At 36.9% G+C, this 17,467-nt stretch overlaps 1 protein-coding gene across 3 annotated transcripts in view; it reads right to left on the reverse strand.

Moving 5' to 3' along the window:
* Top3alpha (topoisomerase 3-alpha) overlaps positions 1–17,467 on the reverse strand; it is a 496,301-nt gene that overhangs the window by 205,669 nt on the left and 273,165 nt on the right. The gene's annotated exons all lie outside the window — the stretch shown is intronic.

Raw genomic sequence — 17,467 nt, forward strand, 5'->3', positions numbered from 1 at the left:
TTTTTGCATCAGTATCTGCTAATAGTAATTGTGCTTTGGAAATAGAACAAGTGGTTGAGGAGATGGAAATTGAATCTGTTTCAAATGATGTGCCTACAATGAATCATAACAATTTGGCAGCACAGGTGATAGTGAGTAATGACCCAGTTGAGTGGATTCTAAATGACGTAACAGACAAGTATATTGCAGTTAACGGGTTTCCACAAAATTTAGACAGTGATCTTTCAAAATCACAAAGCGCTTATCCTAACAAAATAAGACATGTTTCTAAGAAACTCATTGAGAGGAATCTGATTAATGGCAAAAAAATAATAAGAGATTTTTTGCTTACTCTCCTAGTACCAAAAAGATCTTCTGTGCATCTTGTTGCCTTTTTGGTGGAGGGGGAAGTGACAATAGTCACTTTGTCAGTGGATTTAATGACTGGAAAAATGCAGAAGCACGAGTGAGTCATCATGAGAAAGCAACTAGCCATATGAACTGTCTGATACCCCCAAAGAGCAAATCTTGAAACAAAGAGCAAATCTTGCAGGGAGAATCAACTTACAAATAACTCAGCAAGTGGAAGAAGAAATCAAGTACTGGAAGGCGGTGTTAAAACATTGCAGTTGTAAAAACATTGCCCAGTAGAGGACTTGCTTTGAGGGGAAATTATGACATTTTCGGTTCTGTGCATAATGGAAATGTAATGATGTGTCTAGAGTTAATTAGTGAATTTGATCCCTTCCTTGCTGAGCACATTACCAAAAGCAGGAAAAAAGGAAAATGTTTTGTTTTCTATCTTTCCTTTGCCATGTATGAGAAATTTATTAAAATAATGGGCAAGAAAGTAATCAAATTTATTGTTAAAGAACTTAAAATGGCTAAGTACTATTCCATAAGTGTTGACTCAACACCAGACTTGTCTCATGTTGATCAGCTGTTCTTCATTGTACAATATGTGAAAGAACGTAGAACTCCTGTGGAGCATTTCTTGCATTTCATTCCTAACATAAGTCACAAATCTGAAGAGTTACAAGAGGTGGTTTTGACTTCACTAAATGAGCTTGGAATTGATGTAGCAAATTGCAGAGGGCAGGCATATGATAATGCTAGCAACATGTCAGGCAAGTACACAGGACTGCAAGCAAGAATTCTTGAAATAAATTCATTGGCAGAATTCACACCGTGCGCTGAACATCTCTAATTGGTACTCGCGCTGCCTGAATCCTGTCGGTACTCTTTTGCAATTTTTGATGTCCTTCAGAAACCGTATGTATTTTTCACATCTTCAAAACATCGGTGGAGTGTTCTAATAAAGCACCTGGAACTTCTGCAAAAGTAATCAAACATCCTTCGCCTACTCGTTGGTCAGCTCGTGACGATGCCTGTCAGTCAGAGTCTTCGTGAGGGATGGAAAAAAATAATTTCCATTTTGTCCGAAATTGAAAATGACACACCCAGAAGAAAGTTACACGATGTGAAGCAAGTGGGATTCTATGGCAACTTCAGTCAATGGATGTTGGGATCATGACCTACCTATGGGGTGATATTCTCGCAAGAATGAATGCCACAAGCAAGAAATTACAAAGTGTAAACATTGATATAGGAACTGTGTGTGAACTGTACGAGTCCCTCGAAGAATATTTCAAAGAACTAAAGTTACTCTATGATCCTATGAAGAACAGGGCAAGAAAGTTAGTGGAGCTGACTTGTATGAGGAAGAGAAAAAGAGGAAGAAAAAGCCCACCAGGTTTTTTGACGACAGCACAGATGAAAGTAATGAAAATGAAGATGAGTACAATCCATCAGTCAGTTTCTTTTGATTCTTATGACACAATTTTGCACAGTCTCTCATTCGAAATGAATCGAAGAAAAGTGTCATATGAAAACCTCTCGAAGGAGTTCCGGTTTCTCACAACAATGCATGTGATATGTGAAAAGGACATCATAAAAGGGGTAAAAAAAAGTTCAAGAACACTTTTCGACTGATATTGAACCTGAATTTGTAAACGAATGTCTGCACCTAAGAGTGCACCTGAAATTAAGTGGCCAAGAAATAAATACATTCCTACAACTTTTACTTAAATTAAGGGGATATTAAATCCCACATAGTTTTAAAACCGAATAGAAACTCAAAGATCGGAATCAGAGAGTTTCTTGCCGAATATAGTAAACTATAAAGTATCGGCGACACTAGCGTTAGCCAATGCAAGTGATCCTAGTATGCTAATGCTAGTGATTCCTAACGCTAGTGTCGCCGATACTTTATAGTTTACTATATTCGGCAAGAAACTCTCTGATTCCGATCTTTGAGTTTCTATTCGGTTTTAAAACTATGTGGGATTTAATATCCCCTTAATGAAGTAATGTTTTCATTGCCGAAATGAAGCTTATTAGCTCTTTATACTTAAGTAAAACATTCCTACAACTTTCACAGAAAATTCGACAGGAAGCCCTACAGTGTATATATATATCCCAATCTGGACACTGCTGTTACGATTTTTCTGTGTAAGATGGTAACAAATTGCTCAGCTGAACGATCATTTTCCACCCTCAAAAGGTTTATGGACTACCATAGAACAACTATAACAGAAGAAAGGCTCAGCAACCAGTTCAACAAATTGAGAACGATATTACAAGGGCACTGGACTACGAGGACATGATTAATACCTTTGCCGAGCAAGCGGCAAGACGTAGAATATTCTAGGACATTTTGGGTGAGTCGTAACATATATATATATATATATATATTTATATTTATATTATGAATTTACGATATAAATAGGTTATGCATGTAAATCAACATGTTCATTAAATATGAGGGGTGGCACTTTCAGCAGGCCAACGGGTGGGAAATATCTAAATACGCCACTGATCTGGAGTATATACAAATATACAAGGACAAGCTGAGTTACATTTCACATAGTAAGCTAAAGAAACAATGATTTGATCACCAGTTATTCTACTGGCATGACCTCTAGTGAAAAAAGAAAAAAAAAATACAGATAAAATTAAAATTAATTACTGTATTTGCCGGCTTATAAGATGCACTTTTTTTCTTTGAAAATAGGTCTGAAAAACAGGTGCGTCTTATATGCCGATATTTAGCTTTTTATTACTTTCGTTTCTGGAAATGTTCTCTGTTCCGAGTAACACGATTTCTTTCTTGCTTCCTTGCAGTGTGTGAGAGTATTCCAGTTACATAGAGTTCAGTGGATGCCCATGCGCTGTCATAGACAATCACAGCTGTGTTCCTGTTCATTTAAACTTTCCAATTGTTGTCGCGGTTGTTGTGAACGGTGATAAATTTCTGCCGTTAAATTTTATCTAAATTTCTTGGCAAATTATGGCTGAAAAACATCGGCATTGCTACAATATTGCATACAAGCTACGTTTGATTGTGTATGCTAAAGAACATGGAAACAGGACTGCAGAGAGGCATTTCGGGCTACCCCCAACTGAGAAAATGATAAGAATTTGATGGAATCAGGAAGAGGATCTAAAAAAAGCAACTCACAATAAACATAAGCTACGAAGTGGAACTGCAAAATGGCCAGAATTTGAGACAGAACTGAATATTTGGATTTTAGACCACAGAAAAGCAGGACTTTCAGTGTCTACAAATTGAATTTCATCGATTCGTCATTAACTCAAGGAAACGAGAAAATTTTGAACTTGCGCAAATAGGAAACATGGACGAGGTTCTGCTAACTTTTGATGCACCCTCAAACAAAACTGTAGATTCCAAGGGCACAAAAAGTGTTACTGTTAAAACTTCTGGGCACGAAAAAACTCGCTACATGATTTATCCTGCTGTGCTGATGGGATAAAATTGTCGCCACTATTGATTTTAAAAAGGAAGACACTACCCAAAGAAAAAACTGCTTAAAGGAGTGTTTGTATACGTTCATGCAAAAGGCTGGCTGGATGGAGGGGGAATAAAGTTATGGATAGATAAAATTTGGTCTAGGCGCCCTGTAGGACTGTTGAAGAAGCCTGCCCTGTTAGTATGGGATCTGTTTCGTTCTCACAGAACAGAAGATGTTAAAAACTCAGTTAGCTGTAATTCGAGGAAGTCTAACTAGTCAGCTTCAACCTTTAAATGTCTGTATTAATAAACCATTTAAGCGATTTATGAAGGAGAAGTAGAACAGCGGGATGCAGTCTTCAGATTTTGAGGTCATGCCATCAGGAAGAAGCCTAGCATTTTGCAAGTTTGTAAGTGGGTCAAAGTTTATGGGTTGCTGCGAAAACTGAGACAGTGGTTAAATCGTTTAAGAAGAGTGGCATTAGTAATGCACTTGATGGTACAGAGGACAATTTGTTGTATGAGGACTCAGATTCTGATTTAGAAGAGGTTTGAAGTGTCTCTTCATTTAGCTCTGGAGATAAATTTCTGGATTTTGACGAAGAAGATTAAAAGATGGGACTTTTTCCTAGTTAGATTAGGTATTTGTTGAAAGTAGACCTACTTATTACTTTATATTTGAAATACTGTAAATTCATTATAATATTCAGTGATAAAGTTTTTTTTCCTAAAAAATGTCTACAAAAAAGGGGGTGCATCTTATATGCCGGTGCGTCTTATACGCCGGCAAACACGGTAATTATTTAGAAACTACATCAAAGCTAAATTCTATTTAAGATAACATGAGGGAAACATTCTTTCATATAGATAGTTTTCTTACAGTAACAATGATGTCCTAATTTTAACATAACAATTGTTATATTAGATTTAGAATTCTGGATTATCTACAGTCCTGTTTATAGTTTATAGTTCTTAGGGAGTTAACTCTTAGGATTCTGGATTATCTACAGTGATAATCCATCTAGATGATGTAACTCAGCTTGTCCTTGTATATTTGTATATACTCCAGATGATGACCTTAATATGAAGGTCGAAACGTCGGGAAATTAAAATAGTTATTTATAACACAGTTGTAAAGTCCATAATTTCTAAAATGAATACAAAATTTAAACTTCAACTTTACCTAATAATTTATGTGCTCCTCTGATCCTAATAAGTTCATTAATCGCTTAGGCATGCACTTTACCAACACATTTTTCTTATTTCTGAATATCAAAACCATACTTTTATGATGGATTGTATTAAGTTATCCTCGGTATCACAGTTTAATTTTCCAAGTCTCTTTTTCACTATGGCCCACAAATTTTCTATATCGGTAAATGTCAGGAGAGTTACCTGGCTACTGAAGCAATTAGATGATGTGATTTTTGAGGAACTTGTTCACTTTTTTTGAATTGTGGCATGGAGCAAGATCCTGTTGGAAGATCAGTTCTTTGTCTTTCTGGATCTGTGAGACCACTCTTTTCTCCAATATTTTTATGTATTGGTCACTTTTCATCATACAGTCAACAGGCACAAGTGATTCTGGACTATCATGTGAAAAACAACCCAAAACATCTTTTTAGCTTGGTGTTTAGGAGCTTGTCTGAAGGTCAGGGGATAAATTTTCTCAGCTGCTGATTTACAAACATAGGGCACTCGCTCTCCTTGGACCAAGAAATGGCTCTCATCTGAGAATATTAGCTTCTTCTGTTTCTCAACAGTCCAATCCTTGGATAATTTTGCCACTGGAGCCTCTTTTTCTGCATAGCCTTTGTCAACAGTTGTTTTATTTTCTGGTCTGTGAGCAGGCCTCTCTGTTCCCAACAATCTTCAACAGACTGTCATGTCAGAAACATTTAATCCCACTAGCTGCCGTCTCTATTTAAGTCTACAATAGACAATCTTGGATTAATTTTGCTTTTCCTAACTAATAAACAATCTTGAGTAAGTGTAGTTTTCTTTTTTTGCCCAAATTTTCATTTTCTATCAGGAGAAAAGATACCTGTCTCGCTAAACCTCTTTAAAATCGCATTAACACTACCCAAACCAATACCACACTCGTTGGAAATTTTGAGTCATAGTGATGAGAAAGAGTGCATATTTTTGAATGTTTTTTTTTGAAGATGAATCCAGTTTATAGCTACACAAAATGAATAAAATATTACGAATGTCAACGTGTTTACACTATTAAAAATGCACAACATTATTAATAAACATTGTAGAGACAGTTCACCCAACCAATATAGTGAACTAAAACCAAAACCAAAAATAGTATACCAAAACCAAAATTAATGTAAACTAAAACCAAAACCAAAAACTTGATAATTTGGCTTGTTCGAATTAATTTCTTCGCTACTGTATCTTGCACCAAATACCTTCTAATGTATTACATCCCTCTACTCTATCTTTCTGCTGATCTACTAATTTTGCTGGTTGCAATTCTTCTACTATCATTAGCAAAACCTCTTCCCCAATCCTGTTTTATCTATCCTACTTGAAAATAGACTATTCCTTTCCTATGGCTGTGTATCTCTCTCTCTCTCTGTTAACTAATGCTTATAATTTCTGACCAATTCAAGTTACCCAATGCCAAAAAAAAAAAAAAAAAACATTTCTTCTAATTTTAAAATCCTTTTACCTTTAATAACCACCATCACCTGTAAGTATATTGGAAATAACTATGTGACCTCTAAATTTTGAAGTTACTTAAGGGTCAAAGCTAGACAACTGTGAAGAGACTTCCACATAATCTTTTAAGGCTGAGAACAGACCAGAGCCTTCTGACCAAATGTCCAATCTTCACCTTCCTGTGGTGCATTCTGTTAATAGGTATCTATCTGAATATTTAACGAACAAGGATAGACTGTTAATTTAGGATTTATCCAACCAAACTGTATTTTGTATAGACTTAAACCAAACCACAACTAAACAAGGTCACTGTAGTCTTCATCAAGGCACCAGCAGAAAAAAGTGAAAAGATAACAAATGGAATAAACTCAAGCTTAGCATCAGCACAATTAAAGTTGGATGCCATCAACTTAAAAAAAGAAAAGTACCACATAAACATAATTGATGTTACTGAAACAAAGACAAAATAATAATAATAAGGGAGCCTGTGTAGCTCAGTGGATGTGGTGTTTGTGCACCACAGCACTTGGCCGCACAAAGGAAGACTTGATTTCGAGTCTAGTCGGCGACTAGAGAAAATTTTTCTAAGCCTTTTTTCAACCGATTCCCGAGTTAGTCGATCTCTGGCTTGGGCAAGCGAGTTTTTCCTCCCGGAAACTCGGGTTTTTTGTCCCGTAAACTCAAGAAAATCGACCGTAGAACTCACATTATTTCAGACATTAAATATATTGTGTTAGGGTTAGGGACCACAAGATGGCGGCACATTTGAGCCGTCTCTCTTCACTGTGTACTGCTTAATTAGTGATAGCCGTGGGCCATCTATCTCTGATTGGTACCAGTGGAGATTGAACTGCCCACTCAGTCTCCAAAAGTTAGATAGGGCTAAATGGCCTCGCCTACACCTCGTATACGGGAATAAAAAGGCGTTAGCTGATAATAATAATAATAAAGTGAGATTCTGCTAAATATGAAATATTCAGACCAATAATGACCAGAAAAAGAAAGAAAATAGTATTCAACAGTAAATATGAGGATAATCCTCTTGAATGTTAGACAATTTCAAGTGGAGTGATGTGGACAAACATCATACTGGACAGTGAGACTTATTTGGGCCTATAGTGCCACAGAAGAAAGAAGTATACAAATTTTTTGAATTATTAAAGTAATAAGCTAATATATATATGTGTGTGTGTGATATATATATTTACATTGACTCCGTGATAGTCAATATTTACATTAGTTACATTGATTCGGTGATTAGATATGTTCATCTTTCTTTGACTGACTGAAATCGAGAAAATAGATATCAAGTTAATACATTAAAACCTAGAACATGGCTCTGCTATGTGGATGATATATTCCTTAAATGGGAGCATGGTGTAGAGAATCTTCACATCTTCCTAAATCATTTAAACAACTTCCACCAAGACATAAAATTTACTGTCAAGATTGAAGAAAATGGTTACTTTTCATTTCTAGACATGAAGCTTACTAAGATGTCTGATTCTTTAAGGATCTCAATCTTCAGGAAATCACCACACACGGATAGATACCTACATGCATCCTCACATCACTATTGTAAAACTCGATGTAGCTTAGAAATACCAAAGTACTTTACATCGATTTTTACTAAGGTCAAGTCTCATGAGAAATGTTACAAAAATAACCTTGTTTGTCTCTATGTATTGTATGTTAAATATTAATGTAAATAACTTTATGGGAATTGATTGTATTTACCATTTTAACTAAAGTTTCTAGAATGTCAAAAACAAAGGCAATGCTTTGCCATCAGAACTTTGTATAATAGCTATGTATAAGATCACAAGAACCACCCAGCATAGAACAGGTACAAGACCTGATTAAAATGGAACTGAAACCCCATGAGGAGAAAATAAAAAAGAAGTTGGAACAGATAGCAGAGAACTTGAGGGTATATAAGAGAGAGGAACAAGGGGGCCAAATAAGAAAAGGAGTTGGTGCTAAATTAAAAGAAAAGCACAAAATTACTAAATTAAATGCCAATAATAAAACAAGGAGAACCTGCACAGGAAAATACAGGCAACATACAATGCTTAGTGTGAATGAAATGACTCAGGGGCAGGAAGAGTTACTAACAATCGTGTATGGCCTAATAAAAAATATATGCCCTGTGAGGTTCTCCTAGACACAGGAGCCCATGTCTCTGTTATCTCTTGGCCATTATTTTCTAAACTAAGGAGCCTAATTTCCAACGAGGTCATTGACCTAGCCCACCCGATCAAACTTTCGGGAGTGGCAAAAACAGAGCTCCACACTACTACAAAGTTAAGGGGGCTCATCACTCTGCCTAGGTTTCATTTGAACTTGTGTCACAAATTAATTGTTCTCCGTAAAACCACGAGCACAACTGATCACGTAATCTTAGACATTGATTTCCTAAAAAAGTATCAATTTGCATGCAATTTTGCCACAGGCACTGTGTCTCTTTGTGGGGTAGAGCTCAGACCAAATCCTGGTCTCAGAGAGCAACAGCGTCAGAATGAAGATGAGACAAGTGTAGCGCTGGAGATTAAATCAGTAAAGCAGATGGAGGAAGGTCCTGATTAGAGGGAGGAGTTAATAAGAAACGCCACAGGTCAAGCTATTTCTACGGAAGAAAAGAGGGTGATTGAGGAGTTCCTACACACAGCGTTCCCGAAGTACAACAGGGTTTTTACTGAAGAGATCACCTCGTTGTCCTGTATGGATTTAGTGGAACATGCTGTCCAAATCAGTACAAAAAATCCCGTTCACATTAAACAATATCAGACACCAATTAAACAGATGGAGAAACTTCAGGTGACGCTGTGGAATAAGAAGAGGCAAGGATAATTGAAAAATCAAACTCTCAATGGAAGAGCACTTATATTCTTAAACAGAAACCTAATGGCAGTCTTAGATTCGTTCTTGACTTGAGAGAAGTGAACAAGGTCACTATCCCAATTGACTTCCCATTATGCAAAATAGAAGAGCTACTGATAGGACTGGAAAATGCAAAATACTTCTCGAAACTAGATTTGAATTCAGGTTACTATCAGATCCCATTAAGGAAGGAAGACAGGAAGTATTTTGCGTTCACAACGAGGTGGCAGAAGTACCAACTGTGTATGCTCCCACAAGGCGCACGAAACTCTGCCATGTCGTTTCAGTCCCTTATGAACCCAGTGCTCGCTAACATCCTGGGTAGGGGGGTTATTTGCTTTCAAGATGACCTATTGATCTATTCATGAGACCTACACACACACACACACACACACAAGGAAATACTATCAACCGTGTTGGCAAGATTGCATCAGGTCAAGCTGTCTTTAAAATATTCAAAATGTCAATTTTTTTTTAAAGGAAGTGGAATACCCGAGTCACAAGGTTAGTGAACATGGAATAATTCCTACTCAAAGCAACATATGTGCCATTCTTGAAGCAAAAATTCCAAGAACAGTGAAGCAAGTCCAACGATATATAGGGATGATAAATTTTTATAGAAAATTTATTCCAAATTGTTCCATGTTGATGGAGCCTATTGTCAAAGTAACAAAAAAAAAGGGGGGGGGGGGGGTAAAATTTAATTGGACCAGTGAGCAGCAAGGCGCCTATGAATCTCTAAATTTAGCTCTAACAAGATCCCCCTGTCCTTACATACCCTAAATTTGGGGAGACTTTTTTCTTTCGGCAGATGCCTCACACAATACCATTGCCTCGGTGCTAGGACAACATATAATACTGAGGTCAGACCAGTCACTATCTTTCCTGTTCTCTATGAAGGATAAGAACCAAAGAATAATTAGGTGGACTCTGGAACTCCAAGAGTATGACATTGACACACAATATATCCCAGGAAAGAAAAATGAGGTAGCTGACTACCTATCGAGATCTCTAAGAGCAAACAATGAAGGAGATGAGCTTAGTGACAGTGATAATCCTAATTCCATACATAAGATTGAGAATTTAGAGATGAACAAGAATAAGCCCCCACCTTCAATCATGGGAGAAACCTCCTATTATCGTAGCTCAGCGGAAAGATCCCATGTGGAGCACAGTTTATAATAGAGTTGAAAAGGGAGAGCCACTGCCCAGTGAGTTTTCATTCCTGAAAACCCTACATATGGATGATGGGCTTTTACTGTCCAAGCAGGAAGGGATGGCAAGATGGAGAGATAAGATAATGGTCCCGACAGTCATGATCCTATGGATGCTTTATACATTTCATGACTCTGACCTGGCAGGACATCAGGGATTCGCGCATCTCCAATAGATATCCGTTGAAAGGTATGAGGAGAGAGATGTGTTCTTTCGTATGTGTCCTCCTGCCACATCTGCCAAAAGAAAGCTGGCTTTAGAGGGAAGGGCCCCGTGCAATCATTTCCTATTCTTATCTGACCTTTCCAGGCAGTGGCCTTTGACATAATCTGGCCCCTACCCACTTCACAGAAAGGAAATAAATACATACTGGTTGCAATAGACATGTTTACCAGCCTGAGGCAGTGGCAATGAGAGATCAGAACTGCACAGGTCATAGCTAATAAATTCTTAAAGCTAATAGTATCCAGGTGTAGAACATCTCAGACTTTCCTTTCCGACCAGGATGCAAACTTCACAGCTGAGATTTAGCTGCAGTTATGCAAGAAACTCAAGATAAAGAAGATTTTCATCCCCATATCATCCCCAAGGGAATGTGTGAAAGGCTAAACAAGATTCTGAAGCAGATACTGGCCAAGCTAGCTGACAATGAGATGATGAGTTGGGATACATATTTGCCACAAACATTATTCGCCTGCAGGACTGCCATTCAGTCAGCAATAAGAGAGAGCCCCACAGTTGCCCTTGTGATTTAAAATGCTCTCACATCGACTCTGGTTTTGCAGACAGACGAGTATTTGAATGATTTGATTGAGCGTACTAAGATAACTCACGATTTGTTAGCAAGATCCAGCAGATTGTCACACCCTGATATCTTAAGAATATAGAATTCTCAGCTATCATGTAACATGAAGAGCAAATAAATTAAAAACCCTGCATTAAAGCAAAAGGATGAATTATTTAAAAGAAAAAGAAATATTCTTGCATCCAATAAAATACATAAAATATAAAGGTGTTTGTTGAACTAACTAACAAAAAGAAAGAATATATTAATGTTGTAATATGATATAAATGAGAAAATTTAACTAAATAAGACAGAAAAGGATTAGTCATAAAAGGTGGTATGTGAGAGGCTAGAGATTAAAATATTAAGTAAATTCATAGAGAAATTTTGGAAGGGGATTAAGTTAGAGGCTAGCACAAGAAAAACAACAGACAATCGCTTAGGGTCAATTCCCGGATTGAGACATCGTTACGGGCTCGCCGACGTTTGGCAGAAAAACGCCACCTAATTGGTCGGTAAAGTCAAGTCAAGGAGAGGGGCGGAGAAAAGAAGTTGAAGAAGGTGCCATTAGGAGAGAGGATATAAAAGGGTTAGAATTTCCCCCCCCCCCAACACACACAAACAAGGATTTTTGGCTTTTGGTTTTGGTTCTGTTCCAGGAGAGTTCTTCGTGAGCTCCTTCGTATAGGTTCCAAGGGGTTTTCCTGAGTGGCGAGACAGAGTTATATCTCCTTCGTCACAACACGGAAACAAAAGTGAGCGGGATTTCGATTCCGTATTTCCTATGTAAGAAGCGAAGAAGAATATAGTCAAGGAAAAGAAAGCATATTCTTTGTGTTTCAACTCCAGCGATAACTACGAGAAAGGGAAAGCTGTAAAGAAATAGATGTCCACGTCGTGAGTTGCACAGCCGTCATATAGATGATTCAAAGTGTGTCCTGAATAACGAAAGGTAAAGACCGCGTCAAGATGTCCGATTCTTTAAGGATCTCAATCTTCAGGAAATCACCACACACGGATAGATACCTACATGCACATCCTCACATCACTATTGTAAAACTCGATGTAGCTTAGAAATACCAAAGTACTTTACATCGATTTTTTACTAAGGTCAAGTCTCATAAGAAATGTTACAAAAATAACCTTGTTTGTCTTTATGTATTGTATGTTAAATATTAATGTAAATAACCCTATGGGAATTGATTGTATTTACCGTTTTAACTAAAGTTTCTAGAATGTCAAAAACAAAGGCAATGCTTTGCCATCGGAACTTTGTATAATAGCCATGTATAAAAGCACAAGAAATTTGTTTACGATTAAGTGTGTGAGAAAGTTGTTTGTAAGCTCTGCGCATCAACACCTTCAAAGCTAGTATCAAAGAGGTCCGCTAGTTTCAGAGAAGTTTCTGCTGCCTGACAAGACAAAGAAAAAAGAGCGGGCCAGCCTTAACAAAAGGATAAAGGAGAACTGCTGATTTCTTCGGGGTTTACAACCCTTGGTGCAAGGTCCCGAGAAGGCGAAAATAAAAAAGGACTGAGCCGAACATAAGAGCCAATTTTCGGCAGAGAACCAGAGGCAGTCGAGCGAAGGCAAGGTCCAGTTGCTGACAGAAGGAAAGCCAAAGTGCTATTACCAAAGAGAGCCAGAAGCATACTGACCCAGAGAAACAGACTTTACGGCGAACCCATGCCAGAGGAAAAAACTGGGAAGTCAACCGAAGCCAAAAGACGCAGGACGATCTTCAAGCCTGTATGCTGAAACTTCGTGCCTGAGCTTTTGAGTACCGGGAAAATTGCAGTCCAAGAACAGCTAATACTCCGATGAAACATCCCCTGAAGCAAGGCCTGAGATGAAAGAAGAACCATAGTGACTTTGATGCAGGACTTTTGGAAGAGGACTGAGCCGAACATGACAAAGATCCTCTGTAAGTGTGTCCAACCTTTAATGTACATTCTTCTTGTAATCTAGGAGATATGTCATAGATGGATTGATAAGAAATAGTAATAAGAAATATCTATAAGAGAGTCCTCTGATTTGTTTTTAACTGGAATATAAATTGTAAGATAACTTGCCATAACTAACTAATCTCTAGTCCTCTGAGTTGTTAACTGGAATATAAATTGTAAGATAACTTGCCATAGCTAGCTAATCTCTTTATGAGAAATTTAGTCTCGGCAATTTGATTTTTTTAAGCAGAGAAGTAACAGAGTAATTATATATATTGTTTAGTCATTTAATAATGAAAAGAGAAAGTTTTTTTCTTTATACCAAAAGGATAGGTAGAGAGAGAAGAGTAACCTCCCTATTGCTTATTTAATGTACTTCATTTTAAATGTAAATAAACGTGTTTTGATTATATGTCTATAGAGTGCCACCCGATTGTTGATTTTACAATGCACTGTTCCTAAAAAAAATTATTGGACTTGTGAGCAGGAAACCAAGTGAGATAGCCTAAGTGTATAGTTAAGTGCAAATAGACCATGACTGTTTGTGTAAAGTTTTACTGAAGGAATTTGTGTTAGAGAAAGAGAGAGAGAAATCAACCGGCCGTATTACCGAGTTTTATGCCAATTTAAAGATATTAGTGGCGCAGTCTCAAAAATAAATTTTCTAGTATCCGTAAGCATAAGACTCATTGTGTGAAAGGTAGATAAACGCAGTAAGCAATAGTAAGCAAGAAAGGTTACGAGAGAGAAAGCGCGCAATGCTAATTAGAATAACGGTATTTCAAAGGCGCAGTAACTAAGCAGGCTTCATAAATAGCTAGAAATAACCTCCGATTACACAATCCCACACAAAAGTTAGGTATCATTTCCACATTGGCTCACCATGCTCTCTCAGTATTGCCCGATGAAGAAGAACTAAAAAATGAACTAAAATATCTAGAAAGAACTTTCTTAAATAATGGATACTCTTCCAAAAACATTAAGGTAAGAGGCAACTATACCAGTGCCCTCGAAAAACACAGAGATCCCTGACAACCCCAAGGGTTATATTCAGTGGTGAGCTATGGAAATTTTAACAAAGGGCTCACATCGTCAAGCAAAAAAAAAAAAAAAAAAAAGCCTAATTTCGCCCTTATAATACTTATATTGTAACTTTGTAGAACTTCTGACAGATATGATAATTCCTGTAGGATATAGATTATTAATGCTAGATCTTTTAAAAATTCCAAATTGAGAAGTCGCTTTAAAAAGCCCTTATATTTATCGTTCGATGCAAAATGCTTGCATAAAGCTGGGTAATTTCTCCACAAAGTAAGAGCCACTCATAAACTGCAAGCTGCACATCGTGGTCCAAATACATGGCCGATCTTTAAAATTTCAATACCAAGGTCTTTTGCAATCGTATTTAATTCTCGCTGATTTATTGGTGATTGATAATAAAAATCATATAATTTATCCACAAATATTTCAAACTGATCTATTCCTTTAATGTTTTTTTATTTTTATTTTATTAAGAAAAATTTAACAAAGGGCTCGCATGAGCCCCTTATAGCTCACCACTTATTATATTTCTTTACTGTACATCAGCTCGCTCTCCTGAGAACTAAGAATTTTGAAAAAATTTAATATAAAAACATGTTTTTCAACTCTTCCAAAACTAAGATCAGTTCTAAGCCACCCAAAACAAGCTCATCTTCAGTTCCCCAGTGTATATAAAATAATATGTGACTGTGGGAAGCCATACTATAGCCAGACTGAGAAGTCATCTTCCTACGTCTAGAGGAACATCAGGGAGACATTTCATACAATAGAATCAGAGAAAGCGCACTCTCAAGTCATGTCTTATTTTCAGTGAACACAAATGAAGGATGTCAACACAGAGTAGATTGGAAATGCAACATCAAAAGTTTCTATTTGTCACGATGAAGTGGAACGGCGCATAGTTTAAATCCAAAGAAATTGTCCCAGAACCTTCTCACATTAACAACAACCTCAGTTATAGTCTACCTGGCTCACATAGTTCTGCCATTAGATATTGGCATACGCGTGAACTCATACGCTTGCATTTGCACAAGAATAGAACTACAGAACGGACTATAACGACAATTCAAACTTAACTTCAGTTTACAAGTCTGTTATTATAATGGCACAGTATTTTTATGGGTTTTTTTTAATTTGCTTTAAGTGTTACCACACCTGAAGAAGTCGTTTTGGCAAAACATGTTGTGTGCTCCATTAAATTAACTTATCTATTTTCTCGGTTTCAGTCAGAAAAATTTTTTCATTTCAAAAAAAGAAGAACATATATATATATATATAGAAAAGGACATGTTAATTCTTTTTGGAAATATAAACAGCACAGCAGGAAATGACATGCTGAAATGTGTTGGGAAATTTTGTAGAAAAGAGCAAAGCTAATAACAGTGTTAATTATTATTATTATTATTATTATTATTATTCCTGATACCTCCAAGGAGTCCGAAGACTCATCGCGGGAGGACATCTTCAACTGTCTCTACACCTTACCTCTACTACGAATCAACGCCATCTACCGCCCACCTCCAACACCACTACAACTAGTAATTTTTGTCTGTAAATTGCGTGTGTTCTGAAGGGCCGATTTGTATGTATGCGGGATGAAAAACCCGAGTTTCCGGGAGAAAAAACCCTGCTACCTCCGTATGAGATTGGCTAACTCACCATCGATTGAAATCGACCAGATAAAGATTCCTCCCGTCGCGACGAGAATCGAACTTAGGCCTATTCCAATCGAAGGGCGCAATGTACCATCGTTCTTCCAATTGCGCTACGGAGGCGCTTAATTACCTGCTGGATTTCTGCTAAGGACTTGTTGGTCTGGTTGTTACTAATAGCATGTTTCAAAATAAGGATTTACACAAATTCACATGGAAAGAAGATACAAGAAAGAAGAAAACATCATCAACTATGTTACTGTTGATAGTGATATCTTCACAGTGGTTCAGTTCAGCACACAATATACAGGAGATATGAAATAGGAAGTGATTACCATTTAGTTTCACTTCTAACCAGGATAAAAATTAATTTCCCATTGAAAAGAAAAATGTATAAGAAAGTTCCAAAAATAATCAAAGTTGAGCAACTTTTGGATGTGAACTGGAGACTCAAAAATATAAATGTTATTCAAGAAAAATATGTTTCTGAAAACAAAAATCCAACCTTAAAGACTCAGTCACAGATAGTGAAAAAAAACACTGATTGACACAGCCAGAGAGGCATGCATGTCATTGTCTGCGCAGATACAAAATCAGACCTCCATGGTGGACTATCAGGAAGTTAAAGAGGAAGTCCTCGAAAAGAAGAAAGTAAGCATGTGCTCTGAGAGAATACAGAGGAAAAAGAAACATAAGAAAGAGAAGCAACATTAAAAGTAACTAAATAAAACGTCTTCCTCCTGTGACTTTGGTATGAATATAGAAGATGAATATCAAGACTGCTCTTAGTAATGGAAGAAAAGAGTACTGTAAAACGAATGAGTGATAATAACAGTGACATAAAAGCTGATAAAGACATTCGAGATGTCTGTAGTAATTACTTTGAAAGACTCCTAAATGAAACAAGAAGTGATAGAAAAGAGATGGGAAACACTCAAAAGAAGTACAGTCATTGGCTAGTAAAGCCATAAAAATTCTGAAATTACAAAAAGCAGCTGGAATAGATGCTATTTAACCACAGATACTCAAATCCAGATGTATAAAAGTTTTATGGTAGCTTCACCATGTTATACTGGATGACTGGAATAGAGCTCTCTAGAGCCTATCTATAAAAATAGGAAGTAAAACTGAACGTAAGAATTATAAAGGAATTTCTCTCTTGAGTGTTCAGGTAAGATTTATGCGAGCATTCTTGAGAAGAGGCTAAAAACTGTGGAAGAGAAATTGAGTAAGCAAGCTTGATTTAGGCTAAACAGGAGAATTGCAGGATCTGAATTTCATTTTAAGGCATACAGTTGAGAAATTAAGGGGGATCAAGGATAAGTTTTGTATATCTGGAAATCAACGTATATAGCTTAATGGTACTCCCACACAGTTCTTTCTAGTGCAGAGACTTCGGTTATCAATCAGAAGAAAAAACAAAGATTGACAGGTTTTGAAAACAAGCATTTGGGAAAAACTAGTCAAGGGGATCAGAAAGGATTATCAC

This window comes from Typopeltis vanoorti, chromosome 21 (genome assembly GCF_054136105.1).
Source record: "Typopeltis vanoorti isolate ZY-2024b chromosome 21, IOZ_Tvanoo_1.0, whole genome shotgun sequence".
NCBI classification, from domain to species: domain Eukaryota; kingdom Metazoa; phylum Arthropoda; class Arachnida; order Uropygi; family Thelyphonidae; genus Typopeltis; species Typopeltis vanoorti.